Genomic DNA, 8,879 nt, shown 5'->3' with positions numbered 1-8,879 from the left:
AAATGATGTAGGAATGTCACCATAGGGACTCTTTTTTTGGGCTCCTTTTTTCCTTTTTCTTTTTTTTTTTAATTTTCAATATAAACTCCTTCCTACGATAGGGATCAAGAGACACTCGCCCCTCCACACCCCCGTATAAAACTTATTCTCAGTGAACTTGATACGTATTTTTCTCTAAACACTTGGAAAAGAGGGGTTTTTTTTTTTTTTTTTTTTTTTTTTTTTTTTTCCCTTCCTTCTTTGGGGTGTTGTTTGTTTTTTCTTTTATACTTACTTTAATAGAGCACAAGAGTCACGAATCACGAGTGTGGAGAGTGTAGGGGGTCCTTATGGGTTATGAAGGGTCTGTGTTTTTGTTTGTTGTATAACATTTTTTCCTTTTTTTTTTTTTTTTTTTTTTTTTTTTTTTTTTTCTTCCCCTCTTTTGGGGGTGTTTTATTGGTTCAGGTTGTGTGAAGCTATATATTAAATTTTCTTTTTTTTTTTTTTTTTTTTTTTGGGCACACAATTAGTAGATGATCTTCTAATTGAAGTAGGTGGGGTAAGACAGCAGGGAGCTGCCTGCACATTCATAATTTGGCAAATTGTTGTAAAATTGAGTCACGATTAGCACTACGGGTTTTCTTTTGGAATACATATGGAATACATATGCTTAAAGGACCATTTTTTTTGGGTCCCTAAGAAGGGTGAAGATCACGGAGAGAGAAGGAGGGTTACCTCCCTTTTTTTTTTTTTTTTTTTTTTTTTTTTGCCCCGGGGATAGCAGTATATTACAGATATTTTTCAGAAAGTGTGAAGGGTGGTGAAAGAGTCAATTAATTACCTGTAGGTCTGAAGAACTTGTAGGGGGGGAGAGGGAGTGATAGTTGTAGCATTGTGAGAGAGGAGGTGGGGTGGGGAGGGGGGGGGGGGAGAGGGGACGGAGGAGTTCGCCCCTCTCCGTACCTTCCCCTTCACCCTTTCTGTTTTATGTTTTTTTTCCTTTTGTTTGTTTCTGTTACCAGCATGTAATAAACTAATAGAGGGCGTGACAGGGACTGGAAACAGTACCTGGAGTTAGGGGACATTGTATTAGGGAAGAGGGGATCGGTACAGAATGGGGGTAATATACAGACCTCTATCATTTACAAATCAAATTTATTTGGCTCCTTTTTCTCTTTCTTTTTACTATCGAGGGCTCTGTCTCCTTTCTCCCTTTTTTTTTTTTTTTTTAGGGATCGTAGACGAATAGCCATTAAATTGCTTAAGTCAAGATTTAATTGACTGAATGATTTTAAAGAGAGGACAGAAATGGGACCCCCTTCCCCTGGGTTTTTTTTTTTTTTTTTTTTTTTTTTTCTCCTTCTCCTTGAGACCAGTATGCTGACAAGCCAATAGAGGGCGTGGTAGGTATCGGAAACAGTATATGGAATGAAGGGGACATCATATTAGGGAAAAGGGGAACGGAGTAGACTGGGGGTAACATACAGACCCCTTTCATTTTCATATTAAACTTAGTAGCTCCCATTTCTCTCTCTCTTTACTATCAAGGGTTTTGTTTTCCTCTTTTTTTTTTTTTTTTTTTTTGTCCCCGGTGGCATAGGCGCAACTTAACGCTTATTTCCAATTTCCCCCCTCCTCCCTTTAGTGTGATACAGAGGAAGGTCGGGAGAAAAATAGGCCGGGAGAAGTAGACAGAAAAAAGGAATGAATTTAGACATGCCGAAGATTATGGAAATGATCAGTGTCGGGGTTTGGGAGAGGGAAGGGAGAGTGGTATTCTCTAATCCAATCCAACCATAACCCCATTTAGGAATTAGCTCATAGAACCAACATAGTTTGGATGAGCTACCCAGCGTAAAGCTATTTAGCGACCTCTCTTAAATTGAGAGGCCAAGAGGGTATCTCCCCTTCTCCCCATCTGCCCTCCATAAATTTAATTTTTTTTTTTTTTTTTTTTTGTGCCTTTATCCTCTCTCTCTCTTCCACTCCTCTCCTATTGAGCAATGGAAAACATAAAAATTTTATCCATTAATGCAAAAGGCCTGAACACTCCAGAGAAAAGGAGAATCTTGCTGGACGATCTGAATAGATCTAGGGTAGATATTGCAATGGTGCAGGAGACACACTTCAGGGAGGATAAATGTCCAAAGCTTGGTAATAATTCCTTCCCTATAGTATACCACTCAACCAACTGGGAGGCAAAGTCAAAGGGCGTATCCATCCTTCTATCAAGGAACATACCTTGGAAATGTACCCAAATTATGAGCGACCCAAATGGACGCTATTTGTTTGTGAAAGGGACTATAAGAGAGACCATAGTTACACTAGTTAACATGTATGTCCCAAATGTAAAACAGGATTGCTTCTTGAGGAAGAGCATGGATGCACTTAATGACTTCAGAGAGGGCCATTTAATAATAGGGGGGGATATGAATATACCCTTGATCCCTTCAGAAGACACATCAAGGGGCATATCATCAATTCCGCCTAGAGTAAGAAAGCAGTTCGCTAAGACATTACAGGAGGGACAATTAATAGACGCATGGCGTATAATGCACCCAAGAGAAAGAGATTACTCATTCTATTCCTCTTTACATCAACAATATTCCCGTATAGATTACTTTTTAATCCCGCATAATCAACTACATGCAATAAAAGACATAGTGATAGGCTCAGCAACTTGGTCAGACCATGCCCCAATTACAATAACCTACGACTTACCAGACAAAAGAGAAAGGAGAGAAACAACGTGGAGATTGAATGAAAACCTTTTACAAGACCAGGTGACAATGACAGAAGTTGAATCAGAAATGGAATTCTTTTTTTTAACCAATACTATTGTAGATTCAGACCCAGGGATAATATGGGAAACGCATAAAGCAGTTATAAGAGGTATTTTTATTAAACATGGGGCTAGGATCAAAAACCAACGAACTAAACAACTAGAACAGTTACTCCAACTGCTAAATAAAGTAGAAGCGAAACATAAACATGCACCGTCAGAGGAGGGAAAGGCAGAACTTCTGAAGATAAGAAGGGACATCAATGAACTTCTAGCCTTTAGAGTTAAAGCAGCAATTCAAAAAACGAAAAGGATCACATATGAATCAGGGGACAAATGTGGGAAGTTATTAGCAAAATCACTTAGAGATCAAAACTTGACGACTTATATTCCACATTTAGTAACGGATGCAGGACAGAAACTCACATACCCTAAACAGATAACTCAGGAATTCAAAAAATATTATGAAACATTATATAATTTAAAAACCCCCATAACCCCACAATCTCAAATGGAGGAGTATGTACAAATCTCACAAATGCCCCAGCTGTCTGAAGAGGAGAGTAAGATACTTGAGTCACCAATTACATTAACAGAGATAATGGAGACTATAAAAAATACGAAAGTTGGGAAGGCGCCGGGACCTGACGGGTTTACGATTCACTACTATAAGAAACTAATTCCATACCTGAAAGAATTCATGAAAGATATGTTTAATGCGTGGGGGGCAGGGAAAACAATCCCTAAAGAAACTATACATGCACATATTTCGGTAATCCCCAAGGAGGGGAAAGACCCCACCTCGTGTAAAAGTTACAGACCAATTTCCCTGTTGAACACGGATTTTAAAATTTTTACAAAGATCCTAGCAGTTAGACTACAGAAATATTTGACGAAATTGATCCATCTGGATCAGGTGGGATTTGTCCCAAGCCGTGAGGCGAGGGACAATACGACCAAGTTGCTGAACCTATTACATATAATCCACCAAAATAAAATACCAACCGTTCTACTTAACACCGACGCAGAGAAAGCGTTCGATAGGGTAAGGTGGGAGTATATGTTCGTAGTCCTTCGTTACATAGGAATAGGGGAAAAAATGTTAAGATGGATAAAACAAAGTTACTCAACCCCCTCAGCAAAAGTAAAAGTAAATGGAATTCTTTCTACAGAGTTTTTAATCACAAACGGAACGAGACAGGGTTGTCCCCTGTCCCCGCTCCTGTTCGTATTATCATTAGAACCGTTCCTGTGTAGAATCCGAATGAACCCAGACATTTCGGGTATCATAGTGGGGAAGGACCAATATAAATTATCAGCGTACGCCGACGATGTTCTATTCTCGATTACAAAGCCAGTTATATCACTTCCTAATTTATTAACCGAATTAGGGAAGTACGGAACCCAATCTAATATGAAGATAAACTTTATTAAATCCGAAACAATGGGAATAGAACTAGCAGGGACACTTCAACAACAATTAAGGGCAAATTTTAAGTTGAATTGGACAAAGACGGCTTTAAAATATCTAGGGACGTCAATTACTTCAAAAATCTCACAATTGTTTAAGATGAATTTTATCCCCCTATTAAAATCCATAAACGTATTATTACAAAAGTGGAAAGGAGGAATGTATTCATGGATGGGAAGGTGCAATATAATTAAAATGAGTGTTTTACCAAAATTTCTGTATATTTTCCAGGCACTTCCCATCCACATTCCACCTCGATACTTGTCCCAGATTGAAACCATGATAATGGATTTTATTTGGAAATCAAAACGCCCCAGGGTAGGGAAGAAATATTTATTTAGATTCAAAACAGATGGGGGGCTGGCGATTCCGAATATGAAGAGATATTATCATGCTGTTCAATTAGGCAGAATGATTGATTGGTGTCGCCATAGAGAATATAAATTATGGCCAAACATAGAGCAGGCACAATGTGAGGTATCACTGAAAAGAGCCCCCTGGTGTCATAAGAACTTGCCAACAGCTATTAAGAATCACCCTGTTATAGGAAACACGATTAAAATATGCGCAAAAATATTTAAACAAGACAATCTTATACGGGAGAATTCCTTACTATACCCGGTCCTGGGGAACCCCCTCTTTGAGCCAGGGTGTCAAGACAGGAAGTTTAAGGCTTTAGTAGAAAGGGGAATCTTTCAGATTCTTGATTTCCGCTCAGACACAGGATGGGTGACCACAGAGGAGTTAACAGATGGGTCAGGCCCTTTCGGCCTAGACTCATGGAGGGCTTTTCAGTTACGCCACTTTCTGGGAACATTGAAAGCCCCCCCTCAGGGGGATAAAGAGGTAACACCCTATGAAAAAATATGCACCCAAAATGGAATACTGGAACATACTATATCCAAAATGTACTCCTTGTTAATGACATCAGTGGTACAGCATAAATTCCCTTTCTTGAGGGAATGGGAAAGGGAAATGGGCACTACTTTCTCACCAGAACAAGAAAATCAAATAATTAAGTCAGTATTTGCTACCTCAATGTGTGCTAGAATTCAAGAAATGAATTATAAAATTTTTTCCAGGTGGTATTACACTCCGGTTAAAATGAATAAAATTTCTATAGCGAATACAGACCGATGCTGGAGATGTGGGACAGAGAGAGGCACAATGCTTCATATATTCTGGGCATGTCCTAAATTAGAAATGTATTGGGAACAGATTCTGAAGATAATACAAAAAATTACGAAAAGCTATATCCCCAAAGAACCGGCTTTGTTTCTGCTCCACGTCTCTAGCATACCGATACAAAATTACAATAAATCTATTATACCACATTTAATAAATGCAGCCAGGACATGTATTCCTCTCAGGTGGAAAGAGACTGAGCCACCTAATATAATTACGTGGTTTAGGAAGGTGGAGGAAATAAATAACTTGGAAAGCTTGGTCTCTTCCGCCCGCCAACAAACGGATAAATATGAGAAGAAATGGAAACAATGGATAGATTACGTAAACTCAGGAGAAGGACAACTTTAAAACACAGAGAAAGAATTGGATATAATGGATAAATAAGTATAAGGAAGAGGTTCGGGAGAGGAGAAGAGAGGGGAAGAGAGATTTGAGCGGGAGGGGGAAGGGAAAAGAAAAAGGATTTTGGTTTTTTTTTTTTTTTTTTTTTTTTTTTTTTGGAGGTGGGGAGGAGGGGAGAGAGGGAAAAGGATTGAAATGGGAGATTTGGGTTCGGTTATAGAATGCCTAAGGAAGACTTTGGTCACTTTTGAGTCGAACTGAATATTTTGAAATTTGTAATCGTGAAAGTTGAAATGTTCGGCTATAGAATGTTTAAAGGAAGGTTATGGCTCTTTTGAGCTGAACTAAATATTGTATAATTTGTAATTGTGAAAGTTGGAATGTATTCAATACAATGTATATGTAACTGAACTTAAAGAAATAAAGAAATAATTTGAAAAAAAAAAAAAAGAACATTACAGAATAAAACAGAACATTACAGAATAAATCAGAATAATGCAGAATAAAACAGAACAATACAGAATAATACAGAATAAAACTGAACAATACAGAATACATCTGAACAATACAGAATAAAACAGAACAATGCAGACTAAAACAGAACATTACAGAATAAATCAGAATAATGCAGAATAAAGCAGAACATTACAGAATAAATCAGAATAATGCAGAATAAAACAGAACAATACAGAATAAAACAGAATAATGCAAAATAAAACAGAACAATACAGAATAAAACAGAACAATACAGAATACATCTGAACAATACAGAATAAAACAGAATAATGCAGAATAAAACAGAACGATATAGAAAAAAAAAGAACAATGCATAATTAAGCAGAACAATACGGAATAAATAAAAATGATACAGAATAGAGCTAAAGTAGCCCATAGATGAGTCACTTATTTTTTGGGCAACCAGCAGGTTGTACGAAAAAAACGGATCCTATTCCCCCATTCACACATTAGATGTGGATGGGTAAAAATGCCCCACTGAGCTATTGTATTCTAACAGTGGAGAGACTTCCCCCGCTGTCAAAACCCACGGATCAGCATTGCATACTATAACCTGCAGCGATGATCAAGCAGGGAAAATCTGACCCCAATGCCTATACATGAATTGAAATTTGACCAGTCCTTGCTGAACGGATTGAATTTTGATCCATTTATGGACAGCTTTAATTTACACATGCAAGTGGGGTGGGGGTTGGGGTAAAAATAGGCCATTGATTGAAACACATTTGTATTGCCCCCCCAACCACTCCCCCTTAAGCTGCAAGGGTAGTCGTAGGCTCCATTCACACCCATGCCTTTTTTTCATGCTTTTTGCAGAAACGCAGGACATTATTTTTAACATGGGTTCCTATGGAACACGATTACATCAATGCATTTTTGTGCCTCTGCATTTTTGGAAAGGGTCAGGAGCTTTTTCAAATGCAAAACTCTGCTTTTTTTGTTTTTTTGGTTCAATAGACTTCAATGGAGAACCTGCAGAAAAGCATGTTGTGCCTTTTGACGGCAACTTTGCCGCGATTTGCATTTTGCGCTTTTAAATCTGCCCAACAACAAATTTGCCTAAAAAGATAAATCCACAAAAAAACGCAAATCACTGTAAAAAAAAAAAAAGCAAAAAGCACCGCAGAAACGCTCAAAAGCAACATGCATAGGTGTGAATGGAGACTTCCAGGGGGGCACACATGTTCTGCTTGGTGGTGCAGCAAAAATTATCCCCCCCCCATCACTTTCAGCAAGCAACACTGTCACCGAACATGACATACAGTATTCAAGAGAATAAGGCTAGCCAAACACTAAACTCATGGTTGCGGCACAGAATTCCCATTCAAACAGCATGTTTGCCTGTCAAAAAAAAAAAAAAAAAACAGGCCTTTGGAAGGCAGAAATAAAATTCCCAGAGTTTTTCCGTCTTCGGGGGGCTGCAGATGGTGCATACAGCCACCCGTTGAGGTGAACATGCCTATGAATTAATCCCCAAATGCGGAAGTTTTGCATTTGCGGAGTATATCATACACGCATGCGCAGATAAATGCAGGTACAAAAAGCATTGGCGTCTACATGAGTATGAGTGCTTACAGCCATTAACCTCTATGGCAGCTGTATGTGCCACCTGTTGCACATTGACTAAGAGGAAACTTCAGTTTAATGCCAGACCTCCAAACAGCCATGTGAATGAGGCCCTTGGGTCCACTTATCTAGCAGTGAATTGGACTTTCAGCAAACATTCTCTGGTGGAGAATAATTGGCTGTCAATTAAAACACAATCACCTAGAAGATTCTCCACCAGTGAATGTTTGGTGAAAGCCCCTTTCAGGCCCGGTTCACATTGATGTGACAATCTCTCCATCTTTGGAGCCCTTGTATCAGAAGTCGGACCCCATTCTGTGCAATGGAACCATTCTAATTTAGAAAAGGTTCCTGCGCTACTTTTGGTACGACTTGCATTGACTACTGTTTAATAAGTCGCATGCAGGTCATGCCAAAGTCGCTCTGGGGGTCCGACTTTAAAGTCACCCGGAAGCCGAGGGCAGCGTGAACCCAGGCTCACTGCAGGTCAGTGACTCAGAAAACCACTGGATCAGCATGACAGCCAGGCAACTAGCATTTTCTGAAGGAGCAGCCAGCAGTGGCAGCATATTTCTCTCTGTGCAGATTTCCTTGGACATTCCTATGTATTAATATGTAACATGTGAAGAAGATAAGCCAGGGTGTCACTCCTGTTGGAGACACATTAACCTGATACCACTGTGGTATCTTTTGGTAGCCAAGTCAATATGACACTGTGATCATTCAATAACAACAAACAGAAGAAGCTGAAAGGACAGGATCCACCACGCAGAAAGATATTTGGATCGATAATAAAATGTTTGCTCAGAGATGTACTTTCTGAAGAACAGCTCCAACTTCGTTTATTAACTCCTACCAACCCATAGGTGTGCGCAGCCTATGGCATTAGGGTGTGCACCCCAAAGCTCAAACACACATGCGTGTATGTATATATGTATTGGGCAGTAGGGCAATAGACAGGGTCAGTAGAGCAATGGACAGTGTCAGTAGGGCAATGGACAGTGTCAGTAGAGCAATGGATGATGTCAGTAG

This window comes from Pelophylax lessonae (genome assembly GCF_965119305.1).
Source record: "Pelophylax lessonae genome assembly, chromosome: 7".
NCBI lineage: Eukaryota > Metazoa > Chordata > Amphibia > Anura > Ranidae > Pelophylax > Pelophylax lessonae.
Note: the sequence above shows the minus strand (reverse complement) of the source record.